This window comes from Gallus gallus, chromosome 1 (assembly GCF_016699485.2).
Source record: "Gallus gallus isolate bGalGal1 chromosome 1, bGalGal1.mat.broiler.GRCg7b, whole genome shotgun sequence".
NCBI classification, from domain to species: Eukaryota; Metazoa; Chordata; class Aves; order Galliformes; family Phasianidae; genus Gallus; species Gallus gallus.
In genome coordinates, this window is record NC_052532.1 from 188,548,295 (window position 1) to 188,571,102 (window position 22,808).

At 39.7% G+C, this 22,808-nt stretch overlaps 1 protein-coding gene across 7 annotated transcripts in view; it reads right to left on the minus strand.

Annotated features, from left to right (window-relative positions):
* TMEM135 (transmembrane protein 135) overlaps positions 1-22,808 on the minus strand; it is a 167,144-nt gene that overhangs the window by 109,300 nt on the left and 35,036 nt on the right. The window lies entirely within an intron of this gene.

Genomic DNA, 22,808 nt, shown 5'->3' on the forward strand with positions numbered 1-22,808 from the left:
TTACCAAATCCAGAAAGTATGGTATGGTCCTTGGCTACTCCATGTGTTGTAGAGTTATATCAGAGCACTGAGTAAAGTAGGGAAAGCTATGAGGATTTAATCTAAGTTCAAACTGAAGTTGAAGTTGGTGCTTCCCATCTGAGAGGCAGACAAACCACAGAACCCCTTTATCAGACTACTCTACTTGCCATACACTTATCCATTCTCCTTATATTAAACATATAAGGAAGCTACAACAGATCTCGAGATCGACAACAAATGCTTTCACTGAGTACAAAATAACAAGGAAAAGGATTTTTGACCAGAAACAAAACATGCAGTTATTGCTGGCAAGATCCAAAGGTAACAAATACATGTAGCTGGTCTGTTATATAAACTGCCCTGGGCTGCATGGATAAGCATGTTCGTTTGAACATCCTGTACATTAGCACAGCCAAATAATAGCTCATGCCTCTTGGGGAAAAAGAACATAAATCACACTTACAGAAGACGGAATTGTATAAGGAATGTAGCAATACTAAAAACAATTTAGAGACCATGGCAGACAACCAAGTGAGCCCAAAGCACGATACGTTGCCCATCGAATGAGCAAATTAATCCTGATAAGTGCAGAAACATCTCAGGCACTCATAAATCAGATCATTATGATGCCTTCGTCCAGGCTCACACTTCAGAATGCTTTCAAAGCATGGCTGAAGAAATGCTTCATTTGTTCTGCAAGCACTACAAAGGGTAGCCAAGGCCAGGTTAAACCAGCACATGTCAGGACAGGTCTTCACATGAAGCTTTCCCATCTCTCCATCAGACACTGGAAGTCTCACCTTTTCTTTGATAGAATGTACAGGGGGGAAAAAAAAACACCTTGTGCTGATGCTGCTTAGGGACAGCTTTTGTTGGCATGTACAGGAACTGCATAACCACATCTGCTGGCATGAGTTGACAGCAGTGAGATTCTCTCCAGACACAGCTGTGTTAAGAGGTTCAGCACTAACATGCCAAACCTTTCTAATGGCAGTCAGCTTCTTCACACAGTAGAAAATGAAGGGTGAACTGATGTTTTACAAAAGTCTCTGGATGTAACCACTTCAGCTGGAGGGGCTGAGGTGTGCTTTTCCTCTTCCAGACACTGGTCTTACCACAGGAAGCAGCAGATGCTCATCTGTGGAAGTCCGGGTTTAGAGACCCAGTAAGTTATCAACCAGAAGTCTTTACTGGCTGCTGGGAGAGGTCTGTCAGCAAAGCAGCCACTGGAATGGCCACTATGAACAGCAAGCAAATCCTGTTCTAAAAATCAATCTGATATCTGAAACAGGCCCTTCAACCCTTCCCTCCCAGATAAAGGGGTACCATTTTATGCTTTATTTTTCATTATTCTGGCCCCCCACCACTGAGGGTCGTTCTCAGTTTATCCCCATGCACCAAGCTTTCCCATCCACAATACACTACAGATGGCAGGCACAGCCACACATGGTCGTAAACAGCCAGACCGCATTGCAGCTTCCAAGAGGCAAGTGCCACAGAAACGTGGAGACACGACACAGGATTAGGCTTCAGAAGCTGCTGGAGTCTCTGTGGCTGGCACCCCTGGAGCCAGGAACTTCGAATGAATGGATCCCTCAGTGTTTTATAGTAATTAGGTGCATGTCTGAAACCGGCACTTCTATTGCTTCAGCTGCGCTAATTGAGCACAATGCGAAACGCTGCTCTGAAACGCCGAACGGCAGATTTAACAGCCTTATAAAGGAATCACGAACACCGATTTCTTTTTCCTTATTAAAGAAAAAAAAAAAAAAACAGAATTGGGAAAAGAAAGGGGAAAAAAAAAAGCACAGTGCTCTGACTTGTCACTGCGTGAAACAGAGAGCTGGCACGTTTCCAAAGCTGCTCTGTAAGTGTTGTTTTATTGGCCTGAGACTGTTAATAAATATATTGTAAATGAACTTACACTTGCTTGGGTGGATATAAAGGAACAATTGTATGGCTGTTCTTACAGTGTTTACTCCACTTCTTCACTTTTTTGTCCTAGTCACGTTGTTTCCTACACCCGTTCATCGTAGTAACTGACATTTATTTGGTCCATAAATTACCCTAATGCAGTTTAGTGCTCTTTCATAAATTTTACAAACACAATGCTTACAGAACGTGGACTTGTATTAATTAAAGCCATGACTACACAAATCTAACATTTCCTTTAGCATTTTTACTTACTGATGATTCTGAGAAACATACAGACAGACAAAGGCTTTCTCTGCTCTCACCAGTTGTGTTTTAAAAGTTTATGTACACATACAAATGTATATTTTCTGTCTGTCTTATTGCCAGCATTCCATAGCTGATAATACCCAAACTCTGACCGGAATATGATCATTCTCCAAGCTCGTGGTGTGTCCTGCTCCAAATGAGTCCTTCTTATTAACATAAACTTAATTAACTCGTAGCAATCTCCTCTTTCAACTTTGCCACTGCAAGACTTTCATTACTAATTTCAGTTGTTACGAAGAGCTTTAGCTATTTCTAACTCCAGCTACTAGAAGTCATTAAGAAGTGAAAACTAACTGAATTGTTATTATAAATGCTACTTTGGAAAAGGGATTGCTTCTAACAGGAACTAAAAAGCTCTGAGGTACGTAACGACAAGTAAGGACCATATTAAATCTCACTGGTTCAATGATGATTTTCTGCCTACGTTAAGCTTTACAAGGGAAAAACACAACTGTTGAGGAGTTTGCTGTACCATCAGTGGCCTAGAAATACTCAATAAAATGTAGTTTACACAAAAATATGTATATGGAAAGAATATACATGACAATGCACATGCAGTATACATTTAAAATGCTGTGTAGCCAAACTCAACATATCTGAGAAGGGATAGGAGATGACGGCACAGTCTCAAGTTGCACCAAGAGTGATTTAGATTGGACATTAGGAAGAATTTCTTCATGGACAGGGTGATCAGGCATTGGAATGGACTGCCCAGGGCAGCGATGGAGACTCCATCCCTGAAGAGACATATGGATGTCACTAAGGGACGTGGTTTAGAGACAGGACTCGGCAGGTAACTGAGAATATTCTATGATTCTATGTTTGGACTCAGTGATCCTGAAGGCCTTTTCCAACCTAGATGACTCTATGATTCTACTTTCCACAGCAAACGTGTTACACCAATTCATGAGAAGAACAATTGGAGGTGCTACACGCCCTGCCCTGGACAATCCTGCCTCCTTCATGTCAGGACCAATAGCCCACCACACATAAAGCAACGTGACTAACCCTGATCCTGACCAGCAACCAGGATCTACCCCAGGACAGCCCAGCCAGGCCGTACCGCCTGCCATAGCAAGGCAGCCATCAGCTGCACAGACCTGTGGCTCAATTTGCCCTGCTCGATCACTCCCCATGGTGGCAATAGGAGGTCTGCACGTACGCAGACTCGCACAAATACTTTCTAATCAAATACAGCAGGAAGCATTGCTCACCAGGCACACATAAACTCTACAGGGGCATTTAATCTGACATGACATCTTTGTGAACAATTTAAGCTAACACAGCAGCACTTATGCCACAGTAAAATCTTAGAGATATGATAAATAATTTACAAAAGCAGTGCAGTAACTACCAGTGTTTGTTTTCTCAGTGGTCTTTATTAAACCGAATCACTAGGATTAAAGCTACTACAACAAAAACTGGAGACAGACATGAGTCGGTTGACAACTTTTTTGTTTGTTTAAACCAGCCTTACTGAGGAGACACAAGTTAAATATGACCAGAAATAAATTTGTCATAATACAGTTTCGATCCTCAAATATCTGGAACCAATTAACTTTGGGAAAGTTTCAAAAGGGCCACCCAGTAATAAACACAAAATAATTTGTGTCTGCTGTCTTGTTTGTGATAATTTTTTTTATTGCTACCTCAGTTTCAGATGTCAGGGTAATGACTTCCACATTCTGATTAAAATGTGGATTGAATCCATATGGAAAAGATGCTCAAAGCCATCAAATCAAAAGAACTCCCTTACGTCTCGCTTCCTATATGGTAAAGTCTACAAAGCCCAACGTTTTCACTGTTCTGGGTTCAAATGAGAGATGTGTTTAATACTACTATCAAAACAATCAGGTGAGCAATAGAGCACATCTATAACTTCAGCGAAACGTTACAGTAATTGATGCAAACTGAAAGTCTCCAACAAAAACACTATTTTAACCCTTTGAGTGACACAACAGTCATAAGTGCTTAAATGATTTAATTAGCTGCTACAAATATTTAGGGAACACTTACTATTACAATTAATTAATGCTCTATACTTCCAGATATTTACATCAAAGATACCATATATGATGTGTTTTTCTTCCTAATTAGAAGCCTGCTGGGAAATTTCCTGAGATTCAAAAGCACTTTAAAGCAAAGCTATTCCCTCCCTCCTTCAGCCATCTCCCTTTCCATTCCTCCAGCCTGAAATCAGAAATACACAGCTCCTGAAGGCTTATTTCTAACTAGATAATAAACACAAAAATGTTATAAACAGAATGACTAATTGCATTTATGGTTCTTTAAAACCCTCCCAGTATTTCCTTATATTTCTTAATTTTTATTACTGCTTTTTCTGTCTACAGTTTCTAGGGCAATTAATGGGGTGTTTCAACTTGTGAGGAGGGAAGGTGAAGAGATCTGCTTTGTTCTTGGACTTGAGTTGGACTCTGTGATCCTTATGGGTCTTTTAGAACTTGGGATATTCTATGGTTCTTTACAGTAAGTTAGAGAAGTACAGTATCAGTGTTAGGAAGTGTAACTAACTGCATTGCTAAAAAGCTCTACCATCTGCATGGATCAGAACAGACATCTCAGGGCCAAATAGCCTTGGTTGAAGACTTCCCACTATCTGTAGAGGGAAGCCACCAAACATGCTGCAAGGTAGGGCTTCCCTACCTCTTTTCCCTTACTGCTTGATTCAAGACACTGAGTTGTTCTGCATAGGAGAAAAATGATTAAGCATAGAGAAGAACATGCTTATTTCTTTTCTATTACTCATTGCATGGACAGCTAGGACTGCAAAGAGCAAACACACAGAGGATAGGTCCCAAGATGCAACAGTAAGGTGAGCAACATGCTTCAGACAGCTCCTCACACACTGCGCCAGGTCTAATGGGTTAATTAGCTAACGAGATGGATAATTTCTCAAGTTACACACACTGCAAGATGCCTTACTGCTTTTGGGGTGGAAGAAGCCCAGGATTCCCTCCCCCAAAAGTGCAGGAACTGCTCCAGTTCTCACCCTAAAGGTATGAGCAGCACAACCTGCAGCACACACAGCAACACACAAAGCCATTTTCTAATGACAGCCAGTAATAAATACCTGAAAAACATCATCCCTGCTATGTGCTTCAGCAAACAGGGCAGAAATGCTCAAACAACATCCAACGTCCATTTCTAATGGAAATCTTCATTTGCAAATTATTTCCTTGCTGCATACAAGGAAGCTTCTGGCATGTAAAACCTCCTCAAGTTAAAGGACCTTATAGAGTTCCTCAGCTTAGCTCTGCACTGCATGCACACCGGTTGGTTTGAACACCTCACAATTTTATTTGGCAGCCTTTACTTCTTGCATGATGAATAAATCACCCATCACCACTCACCCTCTCCAATACACAGTTTCACATTCCTATCCCCTATTTCTCCTTACTCACTTCCCCCAGGCTCAGCTCCCAGTTTAGCTCCACCACTTACACGTGTTCTTCAACACCTTTGCATCTTTATTTTTCAATGGGGTGCTTTCCCTACTACTATTACACTTTAAAGAAGACCAGAACTGCAGACAGTTGTAAACCTGTCAGCACACCCATGACTTACGCAGTGGCACAATAATGATTTTTCTGTTTTATCCTTCATTCATTTCAAAATAATCTTTAATATTAAACTGGGGGGCGGGGGAGATTAATAACTACAAAGTATTGAACTGACTTTTTCCATCATAATTCCAACATCATGCCCCTCTGAGTAGTAATTCAGTCCAACATGGTGCATTGTTGGATCTTCGTCAAGAGCACAATATCACAAGAGCCTTCTGCAAGGCTCCACCACCAGCTCTCCTTTCCACAGCCCCAGATAAATTATGAACAGTAAAATGCCTGTCATCTCACTTTCTTATTTTCATGAATGCTCTGGAAATGAAGAATCTGTGTTCTTCCCCGTTTCTGAGTATGTTGCAGTAACTGTATGATTCTCATCCTTGTAGTGCCAATTGGAAATTCTGTGGTTGAATTCAAAGAACTAAAAGGGGAGGCAGTAAGCACAGTTCCACAAAACAGCAGTACATACAAGGAAAAAAAAAAGGCTCTGTGCTTTCAAGTTCAGCATAAAGCCTTATGCTTATGTTCTCAACTTCTCTATGTTTGTTAATTACCTGCAAAACAGAAATATTTCATCAGTTTCTCAATCTTGGTGTTCTGTTACTGAATAGTTGTCCCCCTTTTTCAGATCAAGCCATTCTTCCCATTTTCTTCAGCTCCTACATCTTAACAATTTTTAAGCTTTTCAGATTACTGCAGAATAAAATCTATCCATATTTAGAAACCTTAAGTCCTGTTTGCTTTTCGATTATTATATGATTTTTTTAAGGCTACACCTCAAGATTCTGAATGAACGGGAGAACAGCCTTTAGTGGCACAGTCTGCAGTACACTTTCACATCCAACACAGGATATTGCTATTGATTTCACTGTGCACCTCAGGATTTTTTACCTCTGCAGACACCTGGGACAGAGGCCATCTTTCCAAAGTCCTGCACCAGACTCGGAGAGTGCCATGAGTGCATCTTGACCCCATGTGTGGAAGAGTCATTGCAGCCTCCCCAAGGTTCACGTTGAAGGGAAAAAAAGAAACCTGAGCACACAGGCAACAAGTAAAGCAGAGTGCTCTCCAGCTCTGAGCGAGTAATTACTGACATCAGGTTTGTGATTTGTATGGCAGGCCAGAGCTTTAGTACAGCCAGGGAGGCACATCACTGAGCCCAAAGTAGTTTCATGTTCCAGTGGTATTTATCATTAAAAAATATGCAAAAATCTCCACGTTTTTGAGATAAACACAGAAAAGCACAACATTCTTTACGCTTTTTCCTTATTCTTACCATCAGTTTCCTTGCTCTGCCATCACATAACATCTCAACAGCAAAACTGATAGCCTTTCCTTTCTGCTCATCACCTGCCCCACTACTTACAAATCCAACACAAAATGTGAGGGTAAGGAGCAGTGTGCATGGCTGCCTGCTCCAGGCAGTGACACTCTGTACAGGACACTGTGCTATTTACAGCCTTCCTGCTTCCAGCAGTGCCCAGGATCTCAGATTACGTTCTCACCAGGCTGCATCTTTCTGGGAGTCACAGGTGGTTTCACCCAATAAAATTACTACTTGAGACCTGAACATGGCCTCCTAGACCATCATATGTGCTAACCAAGCATTTATCACTTTATTCCCAGCCCAAACATATTTCAGGAGCCCAAAAAAATAGCATGCAGGCTGTCAGCGTTCTTGTGTTTTAATGAAATGCATTTCCCCTCACTGCTCGTTTTATTAATCTGGTAGACATTAAATGACTTCTACAGGAATTCCAAGAGTTCCCTGTTTGTTTGGTGGATTTTTTTGTGGTTTTAATTATTATTTTTGGGGTGAAGAGGGGGAGTGTCCTCAAAAATCTACATTAGCACTGTGCAAATATTTGTTTTAACGTCAGTAAAGTAGAATTGGTCAGGTTGAAGGCAGGAACAATAGCCACGCAGTGCAGCCCAAAAGAGGTGCATGGACCTATGTCTGAATTCAGATATACTTGTAGCATGGGACAGGGATGTGCAGATTGTTGTTAATTTGGTATACATGATGATCCATTATCTGAAAATATTAAAAATGTAAAAATGAAAATAAGTGGGCTTCATTCTTAATAGCCCCTCTGATGTGAGGACTTCACTAAATCTCAAATAACTTATCATTTTAGGAAGAAGTTTTTCACACAGAGGGTGGTGACACACTGGAACAGGTTGCCCAAGGAGGTTGTGGATGCCCCATCCCTGGAGGTATTCAAGGCCAGGTTGGATGTGGCTCTGGGCAGCCTGGTCTGGTGGTTGGCAACCCTGCATATGGCTGGGGGGTTGAAACTGGATGATCTTTAAGGTCCTTTTCAACCCAGGCCATTCTATGTTTCTATGTACTTTTGGTAAAGAATCCTAGAATATCCCAAGCAGAAAGGGACCCACAGTCAAGTCCAACTCCTAGCTCCACACAGGAATAACTGAAAAATCAAACCCTATACATGTATTGTCCAAATGCTCCTTGAGCTCCAGAAGATGATGCTCACCCAAGAGATCACTATGCTGGTCTCTCCTAACACAGTGACAAAATTCCTGTACTGGCAGTTTCCTAGCATTGTTCCAACACTCTTCTGTTTTCTGTTAGCAGCAATTTTGAAAACCTTTCTTTGCAGAGGTTGAAGGTTTCCCATACCAGACCTGGTTTTGAGGCTTCTTCCCAATCCCCCTTCCATACAAGAGGGAATACAGGTGATCACAAACCAGTGGGACTGTCTTCACTTGTTACTGAAACTGCACACTGCAACAATTCCACTCACTGAAATTCCAAACATAATCTTACAATCCTATTAGTTTGTCACATAGAGTCTCCCCATGTACAGTACAATGTACAGCCTACGTTACAAACAGGCTAGAATTCAGAAAGAAAAAATACAGACTTTTACCCATTAGTAGAATCCCAAATCTAACAGACCAGTGAAAGACCTGACTCCAAAATTTATCAAAACAGAAATAGCTTCAACCACTGTAATGTTCAGATTCATAAATGTAATATGAACAGTCATGTAATTCATCAAAAATCTTACAAAGATTTTCAGATTTGAGGGGAACAGGGAGGTATCTGAGAGCTTTGTTATTTATGATCACGGCAAAGGTCTTCATTGCTGAATTCCCATTACCTTTTGTTTTGCCTACGACCGCTGTATCACTGCAATGTACAAGCACAGAATCACATAATCATAGAATTGCTCAGGTTGGAAAAGACCTTAAAGATCATCAAGTCCAACCACAGCCTAACCATACTACCCTAACTCTAACAACCCTTCACTAAATCATGTCCCTGAGCACCACATCCAAATGGTTTTTAAACACATTCAGGGATAGTGACTCAACCACCTCCTAAACATCGGCATTATCAAACAGTTCCCATATTCAAGTTCAGTAAATCCATTTCAACACAAAATGGTTTACGTTGTCCATCCAAGTAATGGCTCAGGACTCCAGGGGGTACTCTGTACAGCTTAATGTGCTCAAGGATCATGCTCAGTTCCCAGAAGTCCTTGTTAGGCTCAGAATATGACATGGTGAGCATCAGGGTTCAAACATAAAGGAAATAGGTTATTCAAGAAGTCGTTTTCTGGATGGCAGACAGCTTCAGTGTGTTAATAGAAGCCCAGCACCAAAGATAGCTGCATGGTTTTTATATGGGAGGGAGAATTATCATAATTGGTAAAGCTCCTACTGGCTACTAAAATCATCCCTATGTGCATGTGTGTCAGAAAGCAGGGAAAGATGTATATTCGTTTTTAAAAATAGACTTTTTTTCTAAATAATCACCGAAAATATTTACAATTTCCAACTATTCAAAGCCCAGAATCGTTCATCAAGTGTTTGCAAACAGCTAATGAGAGGTACACTCTTACACATACGTCAAGTACGTATTTCCAGTACAACCGTACGTGTGTTCTTTGGAAGCCTTTGCAGCTTGACTGACATTTAAAAGACCTTTCAATCAACACACATTTCAAAACCATACATCAAATTATTTACATGAAGTGCTGCAGATAAGAGCTTTGCCTCAGGAGCTGTACATGCTAACCTGAACAAAAGAAACTGAAGCCACCAGTTGTGTAACCCAAGGTTACTTGAACAAATTGTTTTATACAAATGAAAGCATATTTTTGAAATGAAAAAGTTTACAATTAGTAAAGCATTCAAACACAAAAATGTATTAGGGTTTATTTGTGGATAAGGGACTGCTAAACAAACTCCATGCATTTATGAAATCATTTAAGAGTTAGGAAAACCAATCTAACACAATCAATTAAACTAATGCTGATTCTATTTCTAATTACATGGCTTACTTTAGATATCTTCAACAAAGCTCACAGAAGTTGAATATGTGTCAATTCATAGAGGAAAAAAATATTATCCATCTAAAATAAGTATTAAAGTGAAGAAATGTAAGTATATATAAATGTAAGTAGCATTCTATACCCCTTACCCGATTTCTACTTCAGATTATTCTTCTCCCTTGAAATACTGGGAGAATCCAATCTTGGAAATATTGGGAGAACATCCCAAATACAAAATCCAAACTTTTTTGAATAAAGTCTGGAAAAATCACCTACGATCGTTACAGCTAACTACTGGACACAAGAAGAAGAGCGGCTACTGAAGCATTTTATTTCTTTTGAGCCCATGGAAATAAATTACTGAACCATACAGAAAGTGCTTAGAAAACCACAGCACTGAAATACAGGAAAGCAGAAGACTAGCTGCTAAAGTCCTGCTCAAACTTTCAGCTGCTGCAGGACGTGGAGGTGACTGTATTAAACTAACCTCAAATGATGCAGCTCCTCTGACACAACCCAATTTACCACAATGTTGCAGTAAGATACTATCACCGCTGAACCACTGAAATTTCCATAGTGATTAATGTTCATAGAACTGTTTGAGTTGGAAGGGACTTTCAAAGGTCACCCACCAGTCCAACTCCACTGCAATGAACAGGGACATCTACAGCTCCATCCGGTGCTCAGATGGACCAGTCTCACTTTGGATGTCTCCGGGCATGGGGCATTCACTGCCTCTCTGAGCAAACTGGTCCAGTGCTTCACCACCTTACCATAAAAATATTTTCTTATACCCAATCTGAGTGCCCCCTCTTTTAGTTTGGAACCATTTCCCCTTGTTCTGCCACATCACACCTGGCTACAGAGGCTGTCCCCTTCTTTCTCACAGCCCACCTTTAGATATGGACATTGACATTCTCAGCTGCTGATCACTGATCCAAAGCATGGAAAGGATAGAGAAGACAGGGGAGGAGATTCAAGAAGGATCCTTCTCCCACATTCATCCCATTTTTTCCTGTAATCATTTAATTTAATTGGTCTTCCAAAGGCAGAACAGTCTTAAAGAGAAGACGTTTACTGGAAAGTTTCACATGTGGACAGGGCTCAGGCCACAGTGAAATACTGCCTTCAGGAAACCAGGCAGCTTTAGACCTAGCTGAAATAAACTTTATTCTGTCTTCAGTTTCCCCCACATTTACTAGATGTAGTTTGATAGTTCAGAATTACTTCCTTCTGCTTTACCAAAAACGATCATAATTCTAAATTTTCTGCAAGTTTTTCCTCGTGAGAGAAGTTTCCAGAAGGGATTTTTTTCCTTTCACTTTTCCAACACCAATATTGTTTTCAAGCCGAACTGTCTTCCATCCAGACTGACATTTACAAGCTGTGCTAGAAGTTGTCCTCCTCCACTTTTCCAACCTTATTAGAGGCATAAGGAGCATATCACCGAAGACAAGATTTCAAATGAACCACCTCCCACTGAATGCCAAACCAATGAGTGTTTACACAATTAAAAAACAACTCCTCAGCACTGTTTAAAATCTGTGCTCTGCTGTTACGGGATATGTAAAGAACTTAAACCGCCACGTGTTAACATTTGCCAGTTTACACAAGCTGATGGCTGTACACCACCACAACCATTATATCTGATTATAAATCAAGGTAAAAAATATTTACTTACAGCATTAATAAAACCTCTGGAATCCCTTCCAAATACATACGTAATCAAGCCATACTGTTCTTAATATAGAAAATACTTCAAAACGTAGAAATGAAAAACTAAAAAAAACCATCTCAGATACTGTGTGTGAAGGTGTGCTTTTTGTTTCGTAGAAAAGACACTGCACAGAGGCAGACGCTAGCTGTAATAATCCCCCAAACTTCTCACCAATTACTGCTTTTGCATGGAAGATGTTTAACATTTTTAGACTAAATGTCTTTTTTTTCCCACCAACAAAACATGAACTGGAACACGCACTGCAGCACTAAAAGCACAGGGCTTTTATTTTTATGCTGAAACCGCTGATGTAATTATTGTTACCCTATAAATGAAGTCAGGAACAACCTCACACCAGAAGGGGCAGTAATACAGTAAGAGTGGATATCGGTAATTAAGAGTGCAAAGGATTTAATTCCAAATGAACCACTTGGAACACAAAGTCATAATTAAATATAAAGTGATTAATCAGTAATGAGACACTCTCATTCCATCAGGCAGTTTTATGGTAAGTGTAATGCCTAAAAAAATATTTTTTTAATACATAAATTCACAAATGAGCTGGATGAGTTTCTACTTACGTAAACTGTAGTCCTCTTAGAAATGCTTTCGTCCTGTGTATTTTGAACACAGAATTAAAGTTTTCTTTTTTACAAGATGAAATCAGAATGCCAAGTCTCCCGAGCTGTCATAATACTTGAGCAGCTCCAGAGAAAGCTCGTCAGCGACCACCATCATCAACACAGTAACTGGAGATTTCAAGCAGAAGTGCCAAAACCTCAAAAATTAAGATTCCAAAATGTTGCATATTAAAACTTCCCAGTTTTGTTAAAAGGCCATAGGGAGAGAGACATTTATAGTCTTGAGCATGCAGCAAGAGGTTGTCCAGCACGTCCACAACTGCTTCAAGTCAGGTCATACCCGACAGCACACAAAAGTCTCTGCACATCCCCTCTGTGTTCCAGCAAGAGGAACTGATTAAACGGTGTGTGTTCCTAGTAAGCATATGACCTAAAAAAGGGTAATTTACAAGGTTCCCCAAAATTTCTGAGTTCACAGCAAACCCAGCTCAAGGACACATTCCCTGCTTCGTTATGTCTCAGCCTGCCATTCAGGTTGGATATTAGGAAAAAAATTCTTCCCAGAAAGAGTGGTGAGGCACTGGCACAGGCTGCCTAGGGAGGTGGTAGAGTCACCATCCCTGGAGATGTTCAAGAGATGTGGAGATGTGGCTCTGAGGGACGTGGTGAGTGGGCACAGTAGGGGTAGGCAGACAGTTGGACTGGATGATCTTAGAGGTCTATTCCAACCTTAATGATTCTATAACCGATAATGCAGAAACCCAAGTGTCGTCAGCCTGGGATATGCCTTCCATCCTTGCTACCAGTTTTGTTGCCCTCCTCTGGATGCTTTCAAGTACCTCAATATCCTGTTTATATTGTGGAGCCCAGAACTGCAATGAATATTCAAAGCAAGTCCACACCAATGCCAAATACAGCAGGAGAATCACCTTTCTTTACCACCTGGCTGCGCTGTGCTTAATGCACCCCACAATGCAGTTTGCCCTCTTGGCTGCCAGGGCACACCACTGGCCCCTGCTCAGCTGCTGGCACCAGCATCTCCAGGTCCTTTCCTGCTGAGCTGCTTTCCAGATGCTCCTCCCTCAATCTCTACCTTCACAGAACACAGCTATTGTCCCTTTCTTGAGAGGCTTGATCAGGAAAACGTGGCTGACAGAAGAGGTGAGGACTGCAGGGAACTCCTGCTCTCACACGCCTCATTGGGAGACCTCTGAAGCTCTTCTCTTTCACCAGGGAAATCCTCAGCTTTCTCAAAACACCTCTGGGGTTTCACCTCCTGCGAAGCCTGGAGATCTGCCTTGACCCACCTTTTTAGTCTACCAAATCCTTGCCCATAGCAATACTAAAAATCAGAGATGTTTCTCACACTAGAGATGGGTGTCCACAGCAATTCGTAACCTGAAGTTAAACATTCCTTTAACCTCAGTTACCAGCTAGCAAAATGTCAGCAACCTTTAACAAATCCAATTTTTTTAATGCACTATAAAAGACAAAAAGTTTCACCTGACAGAGAAGTTTCAAAAGCGATTTATAATTCTGACATCTTTGGTAATTCTAGGAAGTCAAGACAAGTAGCTGCTCACCGGGAAAGATCACATTAAAAGAGCATAACATTCAGCATTGCGTCCAGTGCCTAACAACATACACGGGAAAGTTTCAAAATGCAAAGCAGCTTTGCATAGAAAGCAAGAGACAAAGAATTAAATGTTTGCTCTGACTCTTGCCAAACATCCTGAGCTGAAGTGATGGATGAGGTTTCCTGAGGCTAAGATGCCAAAGCCAATTAGCCATGTAAATGCACAAGAACGCCAGCTGCCAGGATCTAACTTTATTACTGTATTACTTAAAAGTGAAGACATCAGCAATGTTTAAGTTCACATGACTGCTGATCTTAAAACTTGCCTCTTAATAACTTCAAACGGGGGGAGTGACAATGACCTTAAAGTTGCAACCTTTTAAAATCATCCTCGAGTGCCATCAATTACCCATAATTTGATTATGTAAAGTATTCTGTTAATCAAATTAGTCTACATTATGCTCTATTTAAAAGAAAGTAAGACTGCAGCTTATTCTTCTTCGCATGACTTTTATGTAAAGTTTATATTTAAAAGTAGCAATTTATTTCAGTATTGCCTGTTTCAGTTGCCAAACTGCCCATCCCACAGAACATGATATGTGTAAAGTATATAGCTTACTCATTTATGGCATCTATTTCTGAATTCCAAAATAAAATTTTTGGAAAGTGTTTTGAGCATTTATCGACTAGAATAAAACATGCCTAAGTCTTTGATTATTTGAAAACATCTGCGTTTAATTTCTAAGCAAGGAGCTTGGGAATGTTGATCATACAATACACTTCCCTGCACAGTCACCAGAATAAACTCCAGGATTCAGTGAAAGGGTAAAGCTTTTCTTCTGCTTCGGTGGAACAGATCTGAACGTTACTGTCAGGCACTAAAGAGCACCCATTTCTTCTGAATAAATTCCATATTCCTCCAAACTACCCAGGAAATAATTTGCTCCTTTTTCTGTAATGTTATTAACTTCATAATAAAAACCATTTTGCTTTTGCCTACTACTACACTAACACTTTATTTACTTTCCCACTGAGGGTACTAACAACATCATTTATTGATGTACACCCTGGGGATGCTGACACAATAGTGGAAGCATGACAAGATGAAGACAGAGTACACAATTTGAAGGCTACAGAATGAGTGTCAGGTGAGTTCCATCTGAGTATGTCCTCTATGAAAAAGATTGAAGTTCTTTTCCTATCTCCTTTTTCTAGCAAGACCCAGGCACCAAAGAAGCAGAAGCTAAGGAAGAGGCTTTCCAACTAAATCCAGATGACAGAACACCATAATAATACTATTCCTCAACAAAAGGCAGGCCTCACCAACAAGTGGCACGTGGCCTGACACAAGATGATGTTGAGGTCTAACTTGAGACCAGAGAAGACTTGTTTCTTGTTAGTACTTATTTTTTGAATGTCTGATGGAAGTCATAAGCCTTTATCAACTACAGCTAGTAGCAAGTCATCCTGGAGACATTCACAGTCAGACTGGATGGGGCTCTGAGCAACCTGATGAAGCTGTAGGTGTCCCTGTTCATTGCAGGGAAGTTGGACCAGATGACCTTAGGGGGCCTCTTCAAACTCAAAAAATTCTATGATTACCTGAGGCCGCTGTCTCCTTACCTGTGTAACAGTAAAAATTTTGCCATGAGTGCATGAGACTTCTTTCCAGATGACACTAAATGCTGTCTCTGCTCCTCCCTTACCCAGGCAACAACAGACCTGTCCTCATTGGGAGTACTACCACAACATCAGGGGGTCGTGCTCTACCAAGCAGGGATGATTTTACAAGTCAGAGATCTACCTCAGGGTAACTTCCAATGAGGAAAAGCAGACAGCTTCCATGCAAGATCTCCAAGTGGAATTTTTCCTATAAGTTATCCAGAAGCATAATATCAAAGTACTCATACTTTTCTATCAACATCTTATAAGATAGAGAAAAATAAGAGGTATTTTACCACTCTGACAAAAAGGATAACTTAGTAGCTCTTTTTTTTTTTTTTCCCCCTGTAAGAAGGAACTAAGCAACTGTTATACTTACACTACCACACTATCAGCTCAAAAGCTAATAATGCAAGGAATGAAAGGAATATCTAGCTTGGACAACATTAAAGAATAAATACATATGGTCCCTTCCAGCTGCTGCTGTAACCAAAGCCACTGTCACCTCCGAAGAGGGACACAGATAACAGCAACAAGCAACAAATCACAGAAGAGATGGTGGCAGGAGGGCAGCGAGACTCCATGGAACCAAATGCCTCAAGCATTTACTTGGAGCGTTTTCAGTTATGGAAATTACTTCTGAAACATTAGAAAACCTAAAAAAGAAAAAAAAAGATATCCCTACCTTCATTGTTATGCTAAAAGACACCCCAGCAGTTTTTATATAACAATAATGCAAAGAATAGCATAGAAATACACAAGGAAATTCTAATTATTTAAAAAGAGAAGGGAATAGCAGTAAAAATAGACCTTCCTAAAGTCTGTCACTGCTACAAACTCTAAAATATTTAATTGATAGAAGTAAATCCATCTGCCCTTCTTTCTGCACTGACTTCATCTTTTGACTAAAAGTGCACTATTCCCAATGGAAAAGAAAAGGAGTTGGTGGCTTGTTTACAAAATGTCAATTTGTAAGTTGAAACAGAAACCATTTTCTTGTGCTATAGCATGTAAACTGCGTAACAAATCTAACGGTCTGTCAAAACAAATGGGATTTTTAAAATCATAGAATCACAGAATTGCTCAAGTTGGAAAAGAACTTAAAGATCGAGTCCAACCACGACCTAACCATACTACTCGAACTCCAACAACCCTCTGCTAAATCATGTCCCAGAGCCCCACATGCAAACGGTTTTTAAACACATCCAGGGATGGTGACTCAACCACCTCCCTGGGGAGCCTATTCCAGTGCTTAACAACCCTTTCTGTAAAGAAGTGTTTCCTAATACCCAACCTAAATTTACCCTAGTGCAACTTAAGGCCATTTCCTTCCCCTTGTCCTGTCACTTGTCACCAGCAAGAAGAGAATGGTAATAATAATATCTATTATCTCAGATATATCAATGAAAAAGTCATACTCAATACTTTATTTTATTTTAAAGGATATTTCTGAATTGGTACGTAACAGCATTGGCTGGTATTTTCTCAAAAGAGTTACAAGGTACACAACGTGACAGAAATGCCATTTTATAGTCAAATAGCATGTTACTCATGGGAAAAAGCATTCAATCTGTATTTTCATAGGAGCATACACTTAATTACAACAGGCATGAGGTATTTCTTGAAACACTCATAACAACTCAAATTCATTTGCAAGTTTGTACAAAAAGCATGTGATAAGCTGGTGAGAAAAATCACTCAGGAATGTTCAGCATCAAAGTATTCATTGTGTGCCAGAAACTTCCTTTACAATATTACCACTTTGCCTTTAGCAAAAACTTGAAACTACAGGCTCAGCAACAGCACAACTTACTATTGGATTTCTGCTGTTGCTGCTTCTCTCGCTATAGCAAATCTTGCCCCTCTTTCTTTCATCCCTGCACACACCACCCCCACAAGACATGAAACAATAACAAATTTAGTGTGTATGGAAAGTGATATTGGAAGGGTCTTGGCCTCAAACATTTGAACTATGTTTTATATTCCATTATATTCCTGTCAAGCTTCGTCTGTTGCCACAGTGTACCATACATCTAAAACTAGATTAGTGGTTTTGATGTTTTAAATATTGCAAAGCATGAAGATTTAGCAGCATTCTGAATCACTATGACTCCCATCCTGAAAGAAAGCATACAAGTGTCTAGAATTAAAGCTGTGACTAAAGAACCCTGGATACTCATTTCTCCATTAGAGTTGGAGGGATTTCTTTTTGAAACTGTGCTTCAGCATTTTGCATGCTCCTAGATCAAGTATCTCAAGCCTTAAGAGCCCAATACTTGTCCTTCATGTTGCTTGGCTGGAATAAACAAAGGTTCAGCCAAAATGAAGCCAGATTTAGACCAATTACGTAACTTAAAAACAATTCAACTCTGATACTGCTTGGACTACTTTAAAAGTGCAAGAAACCGTGCTCAGTTACAGTGTTGTGCTCTATCACATACTGAAACAGAGCATCACCCACTCAAGTGCTTTCAACCAGTTTGTTTGATTCAGTATTTGTTTAATGTGAGCAACATTTTTTTTTATTAGCTTTGGGTATTTCCAAACTGGACTCAAAATACCAATGAAACAGTACTTTTATGAAAGCAGACATAGGGAAAGGAAAGAGTTGTTCTGCTGAGGAAAACAGTAACACAGTAAGCAAGCTCTCAGCTTCAGCAGCAGTCCCCAAATTTTCCAAAAAACATCACAAGTTCAAAATGTACAAAATATTGAAGGATTTCCCTTATTATACTCCTGACTGTTTTGTCTGCAATTCTCCTTATTCATATCTACCTCTAACAGTAGTATTTCTCTTCATTAATACCCATCTCTAATAAGCAACCTGTTCTACATTGCATCTAGGAAGATATACCCTTTCTCCTAAACTCTGATAGGAAAACGTTCTTTTTTCTTACTACCAATTACACGCACGGCTGTACGTTTCTTCTCCTAACACATCATCTCTTCGTTGGTATATGAGGTCCTATTAAAATACTTCTTCACTGACAGATGCACTGAGGAGCTAACAGCAGAACAGCAGTGAGTATAACATGGACTAGCCATGTTTTTGCGTTAAATTCATCCAGATGTAATTGCTGACAACAATTTGTCCAGCTGCCATACCCAGGGCACCGACAACAGTGCCTTCTGTGTCACTCACTCTGGACTCTTGCTAAATTTCTCTTTGTGTTAATTGCAGCAAAATTCATCACTTCCTTTCCCTGCATAGCTATCATTTTCTTTATCATCTGCTCTCTGCATTGTAGAACAGATTAACTTCTCCCACTGCCTTCCTCTCATTATCCAACTGTCATTACAGCAGCCTAGCTTCAATTCCTTCATGACTCATGCTATTAAGAGTTCTAATATCTCACCTTTAGATTGTACTTCGTCTCCTTTTCTTGCTTTCTAATCTTATTTTTCAAAACGATATTTTTACCACTCCCTGATGCCTGCCTCTATGGCTGGAAGTGATTCCTATACTAATTCCTCCCATTGCACTCGAGAACAAGTCCCCCATGTTACCACACTGCCTTTTGCATCCAGCTGCTCCATCTCACGTTTGAACTTTACACTGTTTAACCCATGACCCCGAAGAACAACTTGTTAATGTTAACATTTCCCATTTTGTAAGTACAACACCATACATGACATTAAACAAGGCTAAGTGCTGGGTCCTGCACTTGGGTCAAAACAACTCCATGTAGTGATATAAGCTTGGGGAAGAGTGGCTGGAAAGCTGTCTAATAGAAAAGGATCTGCAGGTGTTACTTGACAGCAGGCTGAACATGAAACAGCAGCATGCCCAGGTGCAAGTAGGTAAATGGCATCCTGGCTTGTATCAGAAATAGTGTGGCCAGTAGAGCCAGGGAGGGATAGTCCCACCCTGTACTCATCTCCTGTGAGAATGCACCTCAAGAGCCATCTTCAGTTTGGGGCCCCACTGACAAGAAGATATTGAGTTGAGAATATCAGAGAAGAGCAACAAAGCTGGTGAAGAGACTAGAAAATGAGAGTTAGAAGGGGTGGCTGATGGAACTTTGGTTGTTTAGTTTGGAGAAAAGGAGACTGAGGAGAGACTTCATCACTCTCTACAACTACGTGAAGGGAGGTTGCAGTGAGGTGTCGGTCTCTTTACTCAGGTGACAGAGGATAGGAGGTGAGGAAACAGCCTCACATCACACCCGGGTTAGGTTTAGATTGGATATCAGGAAGAATTTATTCATGGAGAGGGTGGTCAGGTATGGTTTAGTAATGGGACTCAGTAGGTCAGACTGATGGATGTGCTTGATGATCTTGAAGGCCTTTTCCAACATAAATGATTGTATTCAAATGAAGTAGAAATTACAGAACAAAGCAAAGGAAGATTTTGACATAATGAGTCGCAGTTTGAATTTCAAGTGCAAGAGTATAGATAAGCCTCAATTTCTTTCTGGTAAGAGCAAAAAACCCTTTTTATAGTTCAGTATATGCTAAGAAGCATCTTCTCTTGTAAACATTCCAATGACAATGTATCAGTTTTCCAATAATTTTATTTCTCAAACTTTTATAACAAAATGTCCTAGTCCAGATTAATCTCTTCCCACACCTTTTTTATTTTTAAACTGAATTCAGACTTGGTTTCAACACAAAAATCTCTATTTTTTTTCTTCAAAGCAACAACTCAAATGTCAAGCTGTTCACCATTAAGTATGCCATATCTGTTTTGAAATATAAGAACTATAGGTATTAATCATGGGTACTCATGTATTACTATCATCATCTTTTCCAGATAAAAATAACTGAAGAGATTACATTTCACTTTCCACCTTTTGTTGGAATCTTGGGGTTCCTTTTGATCCCAAATTATCCATGGAGGGTTATCGTATACGTTCACCACTAATGCACCACTTACAATCCTAGAAATGTCTTGACTTTAACACATGCAATCCAAAATAGAACTTGAAAGTCTCTGTGCTGCTGTGTGGTCCCCAGCACAGACTACTACTGCAGGTCTGTACTGGGGTATCACAGATGTCAGTTCTTAGACAAATAACTAGTTAAAAATTTCCAAACCCACATTTTCAACCATGTTATGGGTTAGGTATATTAAGTTATTTCTAAAAAACATCAGCTGACTTCCAGAAAGCTCAGATGTTCATTTTAGGCTGCATATTAAGCATTCCCATAAAAATCCAGTCCTTGGGTGTACTGTTCCAATAGATCCAATCTAGCAGAAAGCCACCTTAAGAAACTACTTCCATTCAAATTTTCCACAAAGCATATATAATATTAACAAGTTATTAAAAATAAGTTGTTAATCATAGATTCCATGGTTCTTATGGTTTTTAATGTCATTTTATCGTGTAAGCAGTCAGAAAATACAACCTGGGAGTTCAGGGTCACATAAATCTATAATTACTGGATTACTTACAATTAGTCATGATACTTATTTATACATTTCTAGTAGCTCAAGAAGAAAAAAAAAAAATCAGTAAAGATGTTATTGTTCAGAACAAGAGTTCTTCACCCTGCTGCCTTCCACTCCTTAACAGCAGCCATACATATGGCTTTAATATACCTGTACCCATTTCATTACATAAGTTCATCTCTGAGCACAAACTCTTGACCATCGCCAATAGGACAGTAAGAACAAATTTCTATTTTAGAAGTCCTAGTATGGCTATAAAAATTCACTGCATCAATAGCCAAGGTAATTGCTTATAATAAGCAATAAACCTAATTATAATTACCCCCATCTAACTAGACAAAAGCACTCATGACAAATCACACAGAGAGCCAAAATTATTGTAGCTCAGGCTGCAAAACATACTTTAGCAAATATGAAACAAAACAATGTAGTGTGTTTAGTTCAAAGGACACCTTAATAGGCCCTGAAGATAGTATTACAGAATGCAAGTCACTTCACATTCCAGATCCATTTTGCATTTTCATTACCTAAAAATTAGCTTAAGTCACATTATGCTCTAGGTCTGAAATGTGGACACCAGCATTAGTAAGTGCAGCTTCCCAGCTTTCAGAACATGCTGCAATCTAAAGATAACAAATATTTTAAAGGCATAGTAAAGTTATGAGTAAATCTTAACCAAGCTTATAGAGCTCTCAACCAGAGACAAGCAACACAGGTAGGCAAACATTCACAGTGATTACACAGCTTGCTAACAAGGAAAGTACATCATGATCAAGGGCAATTTATGGGGCAAATCCTTGACTGTCCAAAGTTCAAACTCATGTGACTAAAATAAACCATCAGGCTGAACATAACACTCATGGAATCAAACAGCCTCTTTAAAATAGAATTATATTAGTTGACTTTTCCTTTATAACACTGTTGAACTGCCCAAGTGAGCTGTTGGTATCACAGTTTAAAAGCCACAAACATGGCGATAGCTTTCTCAGAATTGGGACAGTTGGAGTGTTGCTGTTAAGCACACCTATTTTGTCCTCTTATAAAGTCTGCTCCCAATGAACGATGACATGACCACCAGCATGTCCTGGACAAGAAGTTTCTACACAGTTGCTGCTCTTAGTTCAAAGAAACACTCAAACTTTTCAATATTAAGTTATCCTTGTAGAAATTCAATGCCACGTTAGCATGTTATTGAGGGTCTGAACATAGAATTAAATTAATTTCAAGAAAATGGTTAGTCTCCTTCTCAAATTACAAACAACTTAACAAAGAAAAGGAATCTTAAGGGATAGGTTATGAGCCATCCAAGGCACACAGCTATAGAAGATAAAAACAGGAGTTGAAATCAGTATAACTCATGGTGATAATTAAATTATTCTCTTCTGAAGTCTGTGAACCCTACTCATGACTATTTCAGGACAGGCACTGTATGAATACAGAATAAACCAAGAACCAATTGCTGTCTAAAGGACATTTTTATACATCTGAATTTGAGAGGGAATTCCAATGGAGTCTGTAAATGCATTTATTTATACAGGTAGGATATTTACTTGGTAGCATACTGTAACATCATCTCTTTCTGAAAGTCTTCCAAGAATCCTCAGAATTACGACTGTCACCAACAGTGACTTACCAGGATGGAAGAGAATGTATCAGTGTTATCACTCTGATCTGTGCTGCAAGAAATTGCCTTTGCCTCAATACTTCTATTAATGAATCTTCAAAGTCTG